At 55.1% G+C, this 20,691-nt stretch overlaps 1 long non-coding RNA gene across 1 annotated transcript; it reads left to right on the forward strand.

Moving 5' to 3' along the window:
* Positions 1-650: 650 nt before the first annotated feature.
* Positions 651-5,331, forward strand: LOC140724050 (uncharacterized). The gene is made up of 3 exons (XR_012098027.1): positions 651-747; positions 3,086-3,150; positions 4,281-5,331. It is a non-coding gene; the product is annotated as an uncharacterized lncRNA (long non-coding RNA).
* Positions 5,332-20,691: the final 15,360 nt, after the last annotated feature.

Raw genomic sequence — 20,691 nt, forward strand, 5'->3', positions numbered from 1 at the left:
TGTGTGTGTGTGTGTGTGTGTGTGTGTGTGTGTGTGTGGGAGAGAGACAGAGAGGGAGAAAGAGATTCACTCTGTGTCTGACCCCGGGAGAGTGCAGAGTGTGGGGGAAACTTCACTCTGCACGCTGGTTCCGACCCAGAGGCTGTGTGACAAGGAACAGTCGAGTGGACTCCAGTCCACTTCAGGGGTCTCTGATGGGACGGTGTGGAGGGAGCCGAGCTCTGTTTCTGACACACTGAGTGTGTGATGGGATAATGTGTCGCGAGGATCAATCTGTGTCCTGCTCCGTGAGTGTATCAGGGGAGTGTACAGATAGCCTCAATCTGTGCCTGATTGGAGAGTCTATGATGGATGATGTGGTGGGAACTTCACTCTGTGCCTGAACCTGAGAATCTGAGATGGGCCGTTGTGCAGGAAACTTCATTCTGTGTCCTTCTCCAGGTGTGTGCGATAGGAAAGTGTGGAATGAGATTCACTCTGTACCTTGAATCCGTGAGTGTGTGACGGATGGTTTGGAGGGAAGGCCACTGTGCCTGATCCTTGGTAATGTGCGATTGGACGGTGTGGGGTGAGATTCACTTTATTCCTTTCTCCTGATTTCCAGAGCAAACCTCTTCCAAGGACTTTGTCACAAATACTGACCGGCGTTATTACGTATCCAAATTTGCAACATCTTTCCGCAGAGCGATGCAAGAATGTTCAAAGCGTGAATCAATTCTTCTCGAAATCAGTTCGAGGGATGAAGCGGTATGTGTCACAGCACGGGAAGATCCCACAGTAACACAGGAATCATCACACACCCTCCGACACACAGTGAATCTCCCTTCACACCATCCCATCACACACTCCCGGGGTCAGACACAGAGTGAATCTCCCTCCACACCGTACCATCACACACTCCCGGGGTCAGACACAGAGTGAATCTCCCTTCACACCGTCCCATCACAAACCCTCCGACACAGAGTGAATCTCCCTCCACACCGTACCATCACACACTCCCGGGATCAGAGACAGAGTGAATCATCCTCCACACCATCACATCACACACTCCCGGGGTCAGACACAGAGTGAATCTCCCTCCACACCGTCCCATCACACACTCCGGGGTTCAGACACAGAGTGAATCTCCAGCCACCCCCCCCCCCCACACCGTCCCATCACACACTCCCGGGGTCAGAGACAGAGTGAATCTCACTCCACACCGTCCCATCACACATTCCCGGGGTCAGAGACAGAGTGAATCTCACTACACACCGACCCATCACACACTCCCGGGGTCATACACAGAGTGAATCTCCCTCCACACCGTCCCATCACACACTCCCTGGGTCAGACACTGAGTGAATATCCCTCCACACCGTCCCATCAGACACTCCCGCGGTCGGACACAGAGTGAATCTCCATCCACACCGTCCCATCACACACTCCCGGGGTCAGACACAGAGTGAATATCCCTCCAGAGCGTCGCATCACTCACTCCTGGGGTCAGACACAGAGTGAATATCCCTTCACACCGTCCCAACACACACTCCCGGGGTCAGAGACAGAGTGAATATCTCTCCGCACCGTCCGATCACACACTCCCGCTGTCAGACACAGAGTGAATCTTCCTTCACACCGTCCCATCACACACAAACGGGGTCAGACACAGAGTGAATCTCCCTCCACACCATCTCATCACACGCTCCCGGGGTCTGAGACAGAGTGAATCTCACTCCACACCGTCCCATCACACATTCCCGGGGTCAGAGACAGAGTGAATCTCACTCCACACCGACCCATCACACACTCCCGGGGTCAGACACAGAGTGAATCTCCCTCCACACCGTCCCATCACACACTCCCGTGGTCAGACACAGAGTGAATATCCCTCCACACCGTCCCATCACACACTCCCGGGGTCAGACACAGAGTGAATCTCCCTCCACACCGTCCCATCACACACTCCCGGGGTCAGACACCGATTGAATGTCCCTCCACACCGTCCCACCACACACTCCCGGAGTCTGACTCATTGTGAAGATCCCTTCACACCGTCCCATCACACACTCCTGGGGTCAGACACCGATTGAATCTCCCTGCGCACCGTCCCATCACACACTCCCGGGGTCTGACACAGAGTGAATCTCACTCCACACCGTCCCATCACACATTCCCGGGGTCAGAGACAGAGTGAATCTCACTCCACACCGACCCATCACACACTCCCGGGGTCAGACACAGAGTGAATCTCCCTCCACACCGTCCCATCACACACTCTCGGGGTCAGACACTGAGTGAATATCCCTCCACACCGTCCCATCACACACTCCCGCGGTCGGACACAGAGTCAATCTCCATCCACACCGTCCCATCACACACTCCCGGGGTCAGACACAGAGTGAATATCCCTCCAGAGCGTCGCATCACTCACTCCTGGGGTCAGACACAGAGTGAATTTCCCTTCACACCGTCCCAACACACACTCCCGGGGTCAGAGACAGAGTGAATATCTCTCCACACCGTCCGATCACACACTCCCGCTGTCAGACACAGAGTGAATCTTCCTTCACACCGTCCCATCACACACAAACGGGGTCAGACACAGAGTGAATCTCCCTCCACACCATCTCATCACACGCTCCCGGTGTCGGACACAGTGTGAATCCCCCTGCACACCATCCAATCACACACTCCCGTGTTCAGACACAGAGTAAAGCTACCTCCACACCTTCCCATCACGCACCGGGGTCAGACACAGTGTATCTCCCTCCACACCGTCCTATCACACACTCCCGGGTCAGACACATAGTGAATCTCACTCCACACCTCCCTATCACACACTCCCGGGGTCAGACACAGAGTGAATCTCCATCCACACCGTCCCATCACACACTCCCGGGGTCAGACACAGAGTGAATATCCCTCCACACCGTCCCATCACACACTCCCGGGGTCAGACACAGAGTGAATCTCACTCCACACCTCCCCATCACACACTCCCGCGGTTAGATACAGAGTGAAGCTACCTCCACAGCGTCCTATCACACACTCTCGTAAACATTTTTCGATTCTCGGCATTAATCAAAGTAATTTAATTTTACAGAATTTTGTTATATGCTCTCTTATCCGCCGAAACGTTACTTACTGGATTAGACAATGCGAGACCGGGTAAGATTTGGATTGATCTGTGGAGTGGGATTTGGGGAATGACACTGGCTTAAGGGGAGAAAATGGGATTTGTTTACGGACTGAAGTAGGTTTGTGAGAAGGGGGTGGGGCACTGGATTTTGTTGTCGGGAGAGGACGATACAAGTGGAATATTTTAGGGAGTGATACGTGTCTGTCGCGGGACAGGACAGTGAAATATTTTGACGATAGTCAGTGGGCTCCGGGGTTTATTTTTGTGACTGACGCAGGGCTGTGGGGATTGGGAGATGCAGTGGAATTAGTTTGGAGTCTGACACAGATCTGTGGGGAGCAGGAGGCAGAGTCGGATTGGTTTGGCGACAGGCCTTACTCTGTGAGAGAGAGTTATGCAGCAGGATCAGTTTGGGGTCTGACACTGATCTGGGGGGAGAGAGTGGGAGAACTGGATCAGTTTGGGGTCTGACACTGATCTGGGGGGAGAGAGTGGGACAACAGGATCAGTTTGGGGTCTGACTGATCTGAGGGGAGAGAGTGGGACAACTGGATCAGTTTGGGGTGTGACACTGATCTGGGGGGAGAGAGTGGGACAACTGGATTAGTTTGGAGACCGACAAGCCGATGTAGGTGAAGAGTCGGTCAGTGTGTCCAGATTGCCGACTGAAGCAGGGCTGAGGGAACGGTGAGAGGCAATCGGATTAACCTGCAGACGGGCATAAACTGTCGGGAGGGAAAGGAACCGTGTGATGGATTTGGGTGACCGACAGAGGGTTGGAGGATCTGATTGTGCCGATGGGATTAATTCCGGAACAGCGTATGCCTGCGGGGTGGGGGGTGTTTCGGATATTTGGATTTGTTTGGTGACTGAAATAGATCTGACGGGATCAATGGGTGTGTTCGATTCGCATTGGGACTGCCACAGGACTGTGGAGACCGCGGGACGATGGGCCGGAGGCTGTGGGGAAGGTGGTTTGTTGGATTAATTTGGTGACTGACACAGAGCTGTAGGGAGTCATTGGGACACTGGAATTATTTTGGGAACGACACAGGGCTGTGGTGATTGCCCGGATTTAATGGGATTAGTTTGGCGACGGGCTCGTGTTCCGCCGGATCTGTTTCGTCTCTGTTCACATTTTTTAACCATTTATTGATAGGGATGATGCCACTGGTCTACTGTACAATGTGTCCTCCGGAAGGGCCTCCTGCAGTGCATGCACATCGAGTGGAGGGAGTGGCAATTGCCTTAATGATAATCACCGTTTCATCTGCGAGTATTCTGCCCCCTGCTGGCCGGATATTCCTGAAAAGATCCAGCTTCTCTGTCAACAGCCCGGAGAGCCGACTTGAATCAAATGATTACCCTGTCTTTCCCTTCCTTATCTCTCCTCCACTCTCACTCAGCCCATCCACTCAAAATCCTCCCTGCAGTCTCTGACCCTACCTGTTACTCTATTCTCCTGTTTTTGCAACCCCTTTCTCCCCACCACACATGGAAAACCCCGATCTCCATCTATCCCCTTCTTTCTAGCCACCCCTCCCCCATCCCGCTCTTCCTCACTCCTTCTAACGTTCTGTCTACCCCCTTTCCTCATCCTACTTCCTCGATCTTTCTCCGCTCGCTATTTCACCACTCCCTCTTCCAACCTCTTTATATTGCCCTCCTTTTCCCCCCTTTCTACTGCACTCTCCTTCTCCACTCCGTTCCCTCTAACACCTGCGTCCCTCTGATCTCGCTCTTTCTATCTCCTCTCCACCCACTCTCACCTAAATCCTGTCCCGTCTGGGTCTCGATACCCCAGCTCTGTGTGAAAGTCTGTGCGCATACCGTCTGTCTGTGCCCCTCTTGAGTTTATGCAACTCTGTAAGGTTACAGCTACGCTCCAGGGAATAAAGACCCCGTCCTCTCTCCATCTCTGTTACACGAGTCCCGGCAATATTCCTGTAAATCTCCCTGTACATTCTTTCCGGCTCACTGGCATTTTTCCCAGAGCAGGGCGACCAAAACTGTGCGGGCTCACTGACGTCCTACACCACGGCAACGTGACCTCCCGACACCTGTACTCAGTGCCCAGACCAGTGAAGACCAGCGGGCCAAGTGTCCTGTCCACTCGCATCGGGTGTTTCCTACTGGGATCTCCATTTGATTTATTGTCTGAGACTTACATGGCCTAGAATTTCTCTTTTTGCCCCATCAGTGCGGCGCAAGAATGTAAAATTAATGCAAACTACAAATATTAATAAATAACGCAAAAATGTGGAGTTAGTTCTCGTGCGTTGAAAGATGTGATGGCGCAGTGGAAGTAGATGTCCCATTGCCTCTCTGTGTTTTGGAATTTATCCCCGTTTAGGCAATAGCCCGCACATTTATTTCTACAACCAATGTGCACGACCATGCATTTTCCAATATTGTGTTTCATTTGCCAATTTGTTGAACATTCTACTGATCTGTCTGTCCTTCTGCATCCTGCCTTTCTACTGGTTGGTAAGTCGATGGAGAAGATCAACAAAAATCAGCCATTTCACGCTTATCCGGGTTGAACATCTGCCACTTTCTTGCTCAGTTTTGCATCCTACCAGTGTCCAGCTGTTACCTCTGACAGCCCCCCATGCAACACCTGCAACCTTTGTGTTATCAGCAAACGTGCAAACCCATCCCTCCACTCCCTCATCCAGGTCATTTATAAAAATCACGAAGAATAAGGGCCCCAGAAGAGATCCCCGAGACACTCCACTGGTGACCGACCTCCATGCAGAATATGACCCGTCTGAAAGCACGCTTTACCTTCTGTGGGCATTGTCCTCTTTGTTCCTATGCCGCCTTACATTTTCAGTTAGCCTTTCACGGATTACCTTATCAAATGCCTTGCTGAAATCCATATATATTACATCTACTTCTCTTCCTTCATCAATGTGTTTAATCACATCCTCAAAAAATTCAATCGGGCTTTTAAGGCACGACCTGCCCTTTAAAAAGCCACGCTGACTACTCCTCGAGTTTAGTTTATAAATTGAATGAATGCCAATATGTTTGGCGTCAGGAATGAGCTGCCAAGTGCGGATTCGGCCAGGTTGTTTTCTGGCAAAGATGTACCTGCTAAGTTGGAGCCCAGGCGCTGTTTCATAAGAATTGTGGGAGGTTTGGAAGGAGAGAGGAACTTCAGTCTAGAGAATTGGGGACCAGACACTGTGAATGGGGAAGGGTGCTGGATAACCAAGGGGCGGAGCAGATAGGAGTTGGGACTGGGTTTGACGTTTCGGAGATTCCTGATTAATTTCTGGACGCTCCGTTAAAGGAAGTGTGAGTGTCTTTGGGGAGGATACAGTGGGGATTCACTAGGATGCTGCCCGGTATAGAGGGCAATATCTATAGGCAGTGGTCAGAATTTTCGGTTTCATTTCTCTGGAGCGGCGAAGGCGGAGGGGACAACTGGCAGAGGTTTATCACACTAGAACAGACACAGATGGACCAGAGAGCGTGAGTTATTACCCCCAGGATAAAAATGTCTAATTCAAGAGCGCATGCATTGAGGTGAGAGGGGTAAGTTCAGAGGAGATGAGGTCGACAAGTTTTTTATTCACACAGAGACTGGTGGGTGATTGTTCTGTGCTACCAGAGACGGTGGGGAGGGCAGATCGACAGAGGCGTTTCACTGGCTCTTTGACAGTCACGTGGCTTTCCATGAAATTGAGAGAGATGGACGTGTGAAAGGCAGAAGGGATTTAGATTAATTGGTATATCACAACATTGCGGGCCGAAGGGTCACCTCTGTCCGGTGATTGACGTTCACTTCTCTACAGGAGTGTCAGGGAGTGTTTTGAACTCATGGGATGGGAAACGCAGGGGGCGGGGGTAGATGAAGGAATATGACGCTGCATTGAGAAACTCAGGGAACGACCTCTCGACATAGGCAGTGAACGAGACACACAGCCCTCACTACTACACAGACATCCCCCTCACTGTGAAACCGACACAGCGCTCACTACTACACAGACACACCCCTCACCGTGACACCGACACAGCCCTCACTACTACACAGACACACCCCTCACCGTGACACCGACACAGCCCTCACTACTACACAGACACCCCCTCACCGTGACACCGACACAGCCCTCACTACGACACAGACACCCCCCTCACCGTGACACAGACACAGCCCTCACTACTACACAGACACCCCCTCACCGTGACACAGACACAGTCCTCACTACTACACAGACACCCACCCCCTCACCGTGACACCGACACAGCCCTCACTACTACACAGACACACTCCTCACCGTGACACCAACACAGCCCTCACTACTACACAGACACCCCCCCTCACCGTGACACCGACACAGCCCTCACTACTACACAGACACACCCCTCACCGTGACACCGACACAGCCCTCACTACTACACAGACACCCCCCTCACGGTGACACCGACACAGCCCTCACTACTACACAGACACCCCCCTCACCGTGACACCGACACAGCCCTCACTACTACACAGACACCCACCTCACCGTGACACCGACACAGCCCTCACTATTACACAGACACACCCCTCACCGTGACACCGACACAGCCCTCACTACTACACAGACACCCCCCTCACCGTGACACCGACACACCCCTCACTACTGCACAGACACCCCGCTCACCGTGACACCGACACAGCCCTCACTACTACACAGTCACACCCCTCACCGTGACACCGACACAGCCCTCACTACTACACAGATACACCCCTCACCGTGACACCGACACAGCCCTCACTACTACACAGACACACCCCTCACCGTGACACCGACACAGCCCTCACTACTACACAGACACCCCCTCACCGTGACACCGACACAGTCCTCACTACTACACAGACACCCACCCCCTCACCGTGACACCGACACAGCCCTCACTACTACACAGACACCCCCCTCACCGTGACACCGACACACCCCTCACTACTGCACAGACACCCCGCTCACCGTGACACCGACACAGCCCTCACTACTACACAGTCACACCCCTCACCGTGACACCGACACAGCCCTCACTACTACACAGATACACCCCTCACCGTGACACCGACACAGCCCTCACTACTACACAGACACACCCCTCACCGTGACACCGACACAGCCCTCACTACTACACAGACACCCCACTCACCGTGACACCGACACAGCCCTCACTACTACACAGACACACCACTCACCGTGACAACGACACACCCCTCACTACTGCACAGACACCCCGCTCACCGTGACACCGACACAGCCCTCACTACTACACAGACACACCCCTCACCGTGACACCGACACAGCCCTCACTACTACACAGACACCCCCCTCACCGTGACACCGACACACCCCTCACTACTGCACAGACACCCCGCTCACCGTGACACCGACACAGCCCTCACTACTACACAGTCACACCCCTCACCGTGACACCGACACAGCCCTCACTACTACACAGATACACCCCTCACCGTGACACCGACACAGCCCTCACTACTACACAGACACACCCCTCACCGTGACACCGACACAGCCCTCACTACTACACAGACACACCCCTCACCGTGACACCGACACAGCCCTCACTACTACACAGACACCCCCTCACCGTGACACCGACACACCCCTCACTACTACACAGACACACCCCTCACCGCGACACCGACACAGCCCTCACTACTACACAGACACCCCCCCTCACCGTGACACCGACACAGCCCTCACTACTACACAGACACACCCCTCACCGTGACACCGACACAGCCCTCACTACTACACAGACACCCCCTCACCGTGACACCGACACAGCCATCACTACTACACAGACACCCCGCTCACCGTGACACCGACACAGCCCTCACTACTACACAGACACACCCCTCACCGTGACACCGACACAGCCCTCACTACTACACAGACACCCACCCCCTCACCGTGACACCGACACAGCCCTCACTACTACACAGACACCCCCTCACCGTGACACCGACACAGCCATCACTACTACACAGACACCCCCCTCACCGTGACACCGACACAGCCCTCACTACGACACAGACACACCCCTCACCGTGACACCGACACAGCCCTCACTACTACACAGACACCCACCCCCTCACCGTGACACCGACACAGCCCTCACTACTACACAGACACACCCCTCACCGTGACACCGACACAGCCCTCACTACTACACAGACACACCCCTCACCGTGACACCGACACAGCCCTCACTACTACACAGACACACCCCTCACCGTGACACCGACACAGCCCTCACTACTACACAGACACCCCGCTCACCGTGACACCGACACAGCCCTCACTACTACACAGACACCCCCCCTCACCGTGACACCGACACAGCGCTCACTACTACACAGACACACCCCTCACCGTGACACCGACACAGCCCTCACTACTACACAGACACACCCCTCACCGTGACACCGACACAGCCCTCACTACTACACAGACACCCCCTCACCGTGACACCGACACAGCCCTCACTACGACACAGACACCCCCCTCACCGTGACACAGACACAGCCCTCACTACTACACAGACACCCCCTCACCGTGACACCGACACAGTCCTCACTACTACACAGACACCCACCCCCTCACCGTGACACCGACACAGCCCTCACTACTACACAGACACACTCCTCACCGTGACACCAACACAGCCCTCACTACTACACAGACACCCCCCCTCACCGTGACACCGACACAGCCCTCACTACTACACAGACACACCCCTCACCGTGACACCGACACAGCCCTCACTACTACACAGACACCCCCCTCACGGTGACACCGACACAGCCCTCACTACTACACAGACACCCCCCTCACCGTGACACCGACACAGCCCTCACTACTACACAGACACCCACCTCACCGTGACACCGACACAGCCCTCACTATTACACAGACACACCCCTCACCGTGACACCGACACAGCCCTCACTACTACACAGACACCCCCCTCACCGTGACACCGACACACCCCTCACTACTGCACAGACACCCCGCTCACCGTGACACCGACACAGCCCTCACTACTACACAGTCACACCCCTCACCGTGACACCGACACAGCCCTCACTACTACACAGATACACCCCTCACCGTGACACCGACACAGCCCTCACTACTACACAGACACACCCCTCACCGTGACACCGACACAGCCCTCACTACTACACAGACACCCCCTCACCGTGACACCGACACAGTCCTCACTACTACACAGACACCCACCCCCTCACCGTGACACCGACACAGCCCTCACTACTACACAGACACCCCCCTCACCGTGACACCGACACACCCCTCACTACTGCACAGACACCCCGCTCACCGTGACACCGACACAGCCCTCACTACTACACAGTCACACCCCTCACCGTGACACCGACACAGCCCTCACTACTACACAGATACACCCCTCACCGTGACACCGACACAGCCCTCACTACTACACAGACACACCCCTCACCGTGACACCGACACAGCCCTCACTACTACACAGACACCCCACTCACCGTGACACCGACACAGCCCTCACTACTACACAGACACCCCACTCACCGTGACAACGACACACCCCTCACTACTGCACAGACACCCCGCTCACCGTGACACCGACACAGCCCTCACTACTACACAGACACACCCCTCACCGTGACACCGACACAGCCCTCACTACTACACAGACACCCCCCTCACCGTGACACCGACACACCCCTCACTACTGCACAGACACCCCGCTCACCGTGACACCGACACAGCCCTCACTACTACACAGTCACACCCCTCACCGTGACACCGACACAGCCCTCACTACTACACAGATACACCCCTCACCGTGACACCGACACAGCCCTCACTACTACACAGACACACCCCTCACCGTGACACCGACACAGCCCTCACTACTACACAGACACACCCCTCACCGTGACACCGACACAGCCCTCACTACTACACAGACACCCCCTCACCGTGACACCGACACACCCCTCACTACTACACAGACACACCCCTCACCGCGACACCGACACAGCCCTCACTACTACACAGACACCCCCCCTCACCGTGACACCGACACAGCCCTCACTACTACACAGACACACCCCTCACCGTGACACCGACACAGCCCTCACTACTACACAAACACCCCCTCACCGTGACACCGACACAGCCATCACTACTACACAGACACCCCGCTCACCGTGACACCGACACAGCCCTCACTACTACACAGACACACCCCTCACCGTGACACCGACACAGCCCTCACTACTACACAGACACCCACCCCCTCACCGTGACACCGACACAGCCCTCACTACTACACAGACACCCCCTCACCGTGACACCGACACAGCCATCACTACTACACAGACACCCCCCTCACCGTGACACCGACACAGCCCTCACTACGACACAGACACACCCCTCACCGTGACACCGACACAGCCCTCACTACTACACAGACACCCACCCCCTCACCGTGACACCGACACAGCCCTCACTACTACACAGACACACCCCTCACCGTGACACCGACACAGCCCTCACTACTACACAGACACACCCCTCACCGTGACACCGACACAGCCCTCACTACTACACAGACACACCCCTCACCGTGACACCGACACAGCCCTCACTACTACACAGACACCCCGCTCACCGTGACACCGACACAGCCCTCACTACTACACAGACACCCCCCCTCACCGTGACACCGACACAGCCCTCACTACTACACAGACACACCCCTCACCGTGACACCGACTCAGCCCTCACTACTACACAGACACACCCCTCACCGTGACACCGACACAGCACTCACTACTACACAGACACACCCCTCACCGTGACACCGACACAGCCCTCACTACTACACAGACACCCCGCTCACCGTGACACCGACACAGCCCTCACTACTACACAGACACCCCCCCTCACCGTGACACCGACACAGCCCTCACTACTACACAGACACACCCCTCACCGTGACACCGACACAGCCCTCACTACTACACAGACACACCCCTCACCGTGACACCGACACAGCACTCACTACTACACAGACACACCCCTCACCGTGACACCGACACAACCCTCACTACTACACAGACACCCCCCTCACCGTGACACCGGCACAGCCCTCACTACTACACAGACACACCCCTCACCGTGACACCGACACAACCCTCACTACTACACAGACACACCCCTCACCGTGACACCGACACAGCCCTCACTACTACACGGACACACCCCTCACCGTGACACCGACACAGCCCTCACTACTACACAGACACACCCCTCACCGTGACACCGACACAGCCCTCACTACTACACAGACACACCCCTCACCGTGACCCCGACACAGCCCTCACTACTACACAGACACCCCCTCACCGTGACACCGACACACCCCTCACTACTACACAGACACACCCCTCACCGCGACACCGACACAGCCCTCACTACTACACAGACACCCCCCCTCACCGTGACACCGACACAGCCCTCACTACTACACAGACACACCCCTCACCGTGACACCGACACAGCCCTCACTACTACACAGACACCCCCTCACCGTGACACCGACACAGCCATCACTACTACACAGACACCCCCCTCACCGTGACACCGACACAGCCCTCACTACTACACAGACACACCCCTCACCGTGACACCGACACAGCCCTCACTACTACACAGACACCCACCCCCTCACCGTGACACCGACACAGCCCTCACTACTACACAGACACCCCCTCACCGTGACACCGACACAGCCATCACTACTACACAGACACCCCCCTCACCGTGACACCGACACAGCCCTCACTACGACACAGACACACCCCTCACCGTGACACCGACACAGCCCTCACTACTACACAGACACCCACCCCCTCACCGTGACACCGACACAGCCCTCACTACTACACAGACACACCCCTCACCGTGACACCGACACAGCCCTCACTACTACACAGACACACCCCTCACCGTGACACCGACACAGCCCTCACTACTACACAGACACACCCCTCACCGTGACACCGACACAGACCTCACTACTACACAGACACCCCGCTCACCGTGACACCGACACAGCCCTCACTACTACACAGACACCCCCCCTCACCGTGACACCGACACAGCCCTCACTACTACACAGACACACCCCTCACCGTGACACCGACTCAGCCCTCACTACTACACAGACACACCCCTCACCGTGACACCGACACAGCACTCACTACTACACAGACACACCCCTCACCGTGACACCGACACAGCCCTCACTACTACACAGATACCCCGCTCACCGTGACACCGACACAGCCCTCACTACTACACAGACACCCCCCCTCACCGTGACACCGACACAGCCCTCACTACTACACAGACACACCCCTCACCGTGACACCGACACAGCCCTCACTACTACACAGACACACCCCTCACCGTGACACCGACACAGCACTCACTACTACACAGACACACCCCTCACCGTGACACCGACACAACCCTCACTACTACACAGACACCCCCCTCACCGTGACACCGGCACAGCCCTCACTACTACACAGACACACCCCTCACCGTGACACCGACACAACCCTCACTACTACACAGACACACCCCTCACCGAGACACCGACACAGCCCTCACTACTACACAGAGACCCCCTCACCGTGACACTGACACAGCCCTCACTACTACACAGACACCTCCCTCACCGTGACACCGACACACCCCTCACCGTGACACCGACACAGCCCTCACTACTACACAGACACCCCCTCACCGTGACACCGACACAGCCCTCACTACTACACAGACACCCCCTCACCGTGACACCGACACAGCCCTCACTACTACACAGACACCCCCCTCACCGTGACACCGACACACCCCTCACCGTGACACCGACACAGCCCTCACTACTACACGGACACACCCCTCACCGAGACACCGACACAGCCCTCACTACTACACAGACACCCCCTCACCGTGACACCGACACAGCCCTCACTACTACACAGACACCCCCCTCACCGTGACACCGACACAGCCCTCACTACTACACAGACACACCCCTCACCGTGACACCGACACAGCCCTCACTACTACACAGACACCCACTCACCGTGACACCGACACAGCCCTCACTACTACACAGACACACTCCCTCACCGTGACACCGACACAGCCCTCACTACTACACAGACACACCCCTCACCGTGACACCGACACAGCCCTCACTACTACACAGACACACCCCTCACCGTGACCCCGACACAGCCCTCACTACTACACAGACACCCCCCTCACCGTGACACCGACACAGCCATCACTACTACACAGACACACCCCTCACCGTGACACCGACACAGCCCTCACTACTACACAGACACATCCCTCACCGTGACACCGACACAGCCCTCACTACTACACAGACACACCCCTCACCGTGACACCGACACAGCCCTCACTACTACACAGACACCCACCCCCTCACCGTGACACCGACACAGCCCTCACTACTACACAGACACACCCCTCACCGTGACACCGACACAGCCCTCACTACTACACAGACACCCACACCCCTCACCGTGACACCGACACAGCCCTCACTACTACACAGACACAACCCGCAGCGTGACACCGACACTGCCCTCACTACTACACAGACACCCACCTCACCGTGACACCGACACAGCCCTCACTACTGCACAGACACACCCCTCACCGTGACACCGACACAGCCCTCACTACTACACAGACACACCCCTCACCGTGACCCCGACACAGCCCTCACTACTACACAGACACCTCCCTCACCGTGACACCGACACAGCCCTCACTACTACACAGACACCCCCCTCACCGTGACACCGACACAGCCCTCACTACTACACAGACACACCCCTCACCGTGACACCGACACAGCCCTCACTACTACACAGACACCCCCCTCATCGTGACACCGACACAGCCCTCACTACTACACAGACAGACCCCTCACCGTGACACCGACACAGCCCTCACTACTACACAGACACACCCCTCACCGTGACCCCGACACAGCCCTCACTACTACACAGACACACCCCTCACCGTGACGCCGACACAGCCCTCACTACTACACGGACACCCCCCCTCACCGTGACACCGACACAGCCCTCACTACTACACAGACACACCCCTCACCGTGACACAGACACAGCCCTCACTACTACACAGACACCCCCCTCACCGTGACACCGACACAGCCCTCACTACTACACAGACACCCCCCTCACCGTGACACCGACACAGCCCTCACTACTACACAGACACCCCCCTCATCGTGACACCGACACAGCCCTCACTACTACACAGACACCCCCCTCACCGTGACCCCGACACAGCCCTCACTACTACACAGACACACCCCTCACCGTGACCCCGACACAGCCCTCACTACTACACAGACACACCCCTCACCGTGACCCCGACACAGCCCTCACTACTACACAGACACCCCCCTCACCGTGACACCGACACAGCCCTCACTACTACACAGACACACCCCTCACCGTGACCCCGACACAGCCCTCACTACTACACAGACACACCCCTCACCGTGACCCCGACACAGCCCTCACTACTACACAGACACACCCCTCACCGTGACCTCGACACAGCCCTCACTACTACACAGACACACCCCTCACCGTGACCCCGACACAGCCCTCACTACTACACAGACACACCCCTCACCGTGACACCGACACAGCTCTCACCACTACAAAGACACACCCCTCACCGTGACCCCGACACAGCCCTCACTACTACACAGACACCCCCCTCACCGTGATACCGACACAGCCCTCACTACTACACATACACCCCCTCACCGTGACACCGACACAGACCTCAACGGGACATGAACGCGCCCCTCACCGTGACACCGACACAGCTCTCAATGGGACATGAACGCGCCCCTCACCGTGACACCGACACAGCCCTCAACGGGACATGAACGCGCCCCTCACCGTGACACCGACACAGCCCTCAACGGGACATGAACGCGCCCCTCATCGTGACACCGTCACAGCTCTCAATGGGACATGAACGCGCCCCTCACCGTGACACCGTCACAGCCCTCAACGGGACATGAACGCGCCCCTCACCGTGACACCGACACAGCCCTCAGCGGGACATGAACGCGCCCCTCATCGTGACGCCGGCACACCGACACGCCTTGCAGCATAACACGAACACACCGTCCAACGATACCGACACACCGTCACGCTCTTCACTTTAGCAAGGACACAGTCCGCCCCGTATGCTTAATCCTCTCCCTCTCCAAGAGCACTCCCCAACTTTATCTATCTTCGCTCTCCTGCAATACTCCCTCTCTCCGTCACAAACTCTCACCTTTACACCACTCCCGACCCCGGCACCGTCCCTCCCTTACAAGCTGTCCCGTCTTCGTGACACACTCCCTCTCTCCACAAATCACCGTCTCCGTTAACGCCTGTCTTCCCACCGCAACAACCCGTCCCGGTGCCCCGCTGAATCCCGTAAAGATGCAGTGAGATTCGTCTGGATAATGACGAGGGGTCGTGGAGAGTGATCGGTGCAGTGGGAATAGTTTGGAGACTGACGTGGGGCTGCGTGGAGACCACGGTGTAGTGAGATTAGTTTGGAGACTGACCCGGGCCGTGGAGAGAGTGGAGTAGTGGGAATATTTCCAGAAAACTCTCTGGGTTGCCTCCTGGATCTATTTTGCTGCTGTTGAGATTGTCTAACTCTTTTTGATAGGAAAGTGGCTTCTCATGTCGTGTACAAGATAAACTCTGGAAAGTTCGAATGCACCGAATGCAAATCGTCCAGGAAGAGTTCGTCTTGCAATCGTGATAAACACCGTTTCAACTACGAGACAGAGGATGCGGTGTTTCCCTTGACGGGACTGGCTGAGTCTACATCCTTCTGCAGCCTCTGACCACCCTCGGCGTCGTCGACTCCACACCAGCGGTGATGCGACCGGACAGAGCGCCCCCCAGCGGACATCCATAGACATTTACTCGTGTTCAATGAGAGACCAAATCGTCACAAACTCCTGACGTCACAATAACTTCTGTGGCCAGGGAGTTATGGATGGTGTCAACCCAAGTGCAGAGTCAGGTCTGGAATTAACTCAGACTCAGACTCCAAATAAACGACAGCGGTAACTGCATCCGAAGTGTCAATCACAACCCACAGTGCTGGAAATGGATCTCCTACGGTTGAGCACTGAGTGTTCAGCACAATCCATTTAATTACAGACTTTCCAGGGAGGACTGTAACAGGGAGAAATTGGCAGTCCGAGACGTAAAGTGAATGTGACAGGGAAGCACACTACAAATGAGGCCACACCAGAACCTTAAAATTAAATCCTTGCCTGGGAAATGAATGCGAACGTTTTATTAGCCTTCCTCACCACCGAGTCCTTGAACAGTCCAGCCAGTTGGTGGCAAAGGTTTTCAGTGCCCTACCAGGTACACATTCGGAACCCGATGCCTTGCGATGGTTCACCCACCTGAAGGATGATTCTTACATCGGCCGAGAAAATAGAGGTTACAGAAGAGAAGGGGGAGAGCAGAGACGAACATGGTGTCCCTCTCTAATGTTTTTTTAAAATGCAACGTGACTTTCCAACTCGTGTACTTACTCAACTGCAACCCACTTCGTCTCCGTCATCTCCTCCCTCCCCGACATCAGAACCGTTCCCCTCCACTAAAATCCTCCCCGACTCCGTGACTCCCTCCCTCCTGTGCACCGCTACACACGTCAGTTGTTCCAACCTCTCCTCCCCATCCCCTCCTCCGTCTCTGTCAGTCCCTCGCTCTTCCCCACTCTTGGTTCAGGTCACTCTGTCCCTTCCAATCATCCTTGCCCATCTCCATGACCCCCTCGCTCTTCTACACACCGCCAGTCCCTGTCACCACCAGCAGGGCCTGCACCCTACCCTGTCTCCGTCAGCCCCTTCCTCCCCTACGACTCCCCTCGTCGTCAATCCCTTGTTCCCCGACGACCAATCTCGCCACACTCAGACACAACATCCTCTACGTCAACATCCTCCCCCGTTTTCGTCATACTTTCCCTTCTACACACCTCGTCTCCATTACTGCTTTGTCCCCTACAGCTCACGCTGTCTTTGTTATCCCCCCTTCCCCAACTCCTCTCCCCGTCTCTCTGAAACGCTGCATCCCCTACAGTCTTCCACGTTTCCGTCATCCCGCTCCCTCCTCTACCCCGCTCCCTTTCTGAGTTCATGTGGAATTGTGGGGAAGAGGGAGACGTGACGTCTGGAGTTAAACCACCACACCACAACACCCTCCACCTGATGTCCATTTCCACTACCTTCATTTCCATCACCGCAATCTTCGTTTACACACCGCGACTCCATCAACCCACCGTCTCCCGCACGCCTTGCCGTCTCCGTCATCTCCTCCTGCCCCATCTCTTCTTCCCATCTCCCTGACCCGCTCCGTCCCCAAAACACTCCACGGTTCCATCAACCCTCTCGCTCCTCTACACCCCGCGGTTCATCTGGAATTCCGGGGAGGAAGGTGGTGAGGTGACGTCTGGTGTTACAACACCCAACCCCCTCCTCCGGACATCGATCTCTCGGATCCGATCCTGTTCACTGCTCTGTGTGGACAGGCAGGTCTTGTGTTTCCACATCTTTTCCCCACCTGACCACTGTCACAACACCACGTCCCTACTCCCTCCCCTCTCAACATCTCCCACTTCTCCGCTCTTCACTGCTCACCATCTGAACACAAACACACGCACAGTCTCCGAGTCAGACACACAATGAAGGACGACTAGAACGACGGAGTGCTGGGGGTGGTGAGAGGAAAGCAGCTTCTGAACTCCGGAGTGTGTGACGGGACCGGGGGGAGGGAGCTTCAGTCTGTGCCTGACCCCGGGTCTGGGTGATAGGACGGTGCGGGGTGAATTTCATTCATTGTTTGAATCTGTATCCGTGTGATGAACCGGAGCAGAGGAGGCTTACCTCGGAGTAAAGAGGTGGACAATCGCAGCAGCCATTGTTAGAGTAAACAGTATTTGAAGTGAAAGATGGGGGGCTTATCGATTTGATGCCTTAAGGAGGAGAGACCCCGGCGCAAGAAGGCACAAAAATGTTGGCAAATGTGTTTTTCATTTTATTAATTGTTTCGTTTATAATTGCAGTTAGAAAGAGCAATAAGCATGCCTGACAGAAGAGTTGACTGCTTTCCTTGCGGGATGTGGGAGGGCATGGAGACCTCCAGAGTCTCTGACAACTTCACCTGTAAGAAGGTCATCCAGCTGCACCGTCTATCACTCTGCGTTACAGAGTTGGAACTGGAACTTGATGAACTCGGAATCATTCGGGAAGCTGAGCAGATGATAGGGAGGACATATAGAGATTTATTTGCACTCAAGGTGCAGGATACAGGAAACTGGGTGACGGACAGGAACGTGAAAGGGGTTAAACACCCAGAGCCAGTGCAGAGACCCTTGTGGCGAACCCGCTAAAGAACAGGTAGACCACTTTGGATACTTCTGGATGGGAGGAGAGAGGTGCAAATGACAAAGCAGGGGAAAGTCTCACCGGTCAGGTCTCTGGCAGTGACTATGGTTCTGTGGCTCCGCAGGGAAGGGGGTGAAATCTGACGAGTTGTATCGATAGGGTTGTCTTTGTTAATGGAATGGAAAAGAGGAACTGTGGACGAGAACCAGATTCCTCGATGGTATGCAGTCCCCAGAATACAAGATTGTTGCTGGAATTGGGGAGCATGTCATATGAGGTTGAATGAACTCGATCTTTTCTCCTTGGAGCGACGGAGGATGAGCGGTGAACAGATAGATGTGTACAAGATAATGAAAGGCATTTATCCTGTGGACTGTCAGACCTCTTTTACCAGGGCTGAAATGGCTAGCACAAAAGCGCATTGACTTATGGTGCTCGGATGTATGTACAGAGGAGCTGTCAGGGTAAGTTTTTTTTTTTACGTAGAGGGGTGAGTGCGTGGAATGGGCTGCCGGCGGCGGTGGTGAAGGAGGATACGATAGGGACTTTTGAGAGACTCCAGGCTGACTCCATGGAGCTTGGACAAATAGAGGCCTATGGGTAAACCCTAGGCCCTTCTAAGTTAGGGACATGTTCGGCACAGATTTCTGGGTCTAAGGACCTGTATTGTGCTGTAGATTTTTCTATGTTTCTATGTTGCCTATGTTATAGACACCAGTATATCGGAACGAAGAGGGAGTCGTTTCTGCAAATTTATGTACGTGCAGGCGTGGCCAAAAATAAAAAAGAACTTTCAGTTTAACATTAGTGTTGGAATGAGAACTTCAGATATGTGTATCACTAGATTCTCTTCCACTGAAGGTGCGAACTCTACAGACGGAACGGTTTTATTTCATTTCAATTAATTTCAATTTAAGTTTCATTGTAATTTCAACACACAGAACTGCCCATGAATACAG

The sequence above is a fragment of the Hemitrygon akajei genome, unplaced genomic scaffold, assembly GCF_048418815.1.
Source record: "Hemitrygon akajei unplaced genomic scaffold, sHemAka1.3 Scf000155, whole genome shotgun sequence".
Lineage (NCBI taxonomy): Eukaryota > Metazoa > Chordata > Chondrichthyes > Myliobatiformes > Dasyatidae > Hemitrygon > Hemitrygon akajei.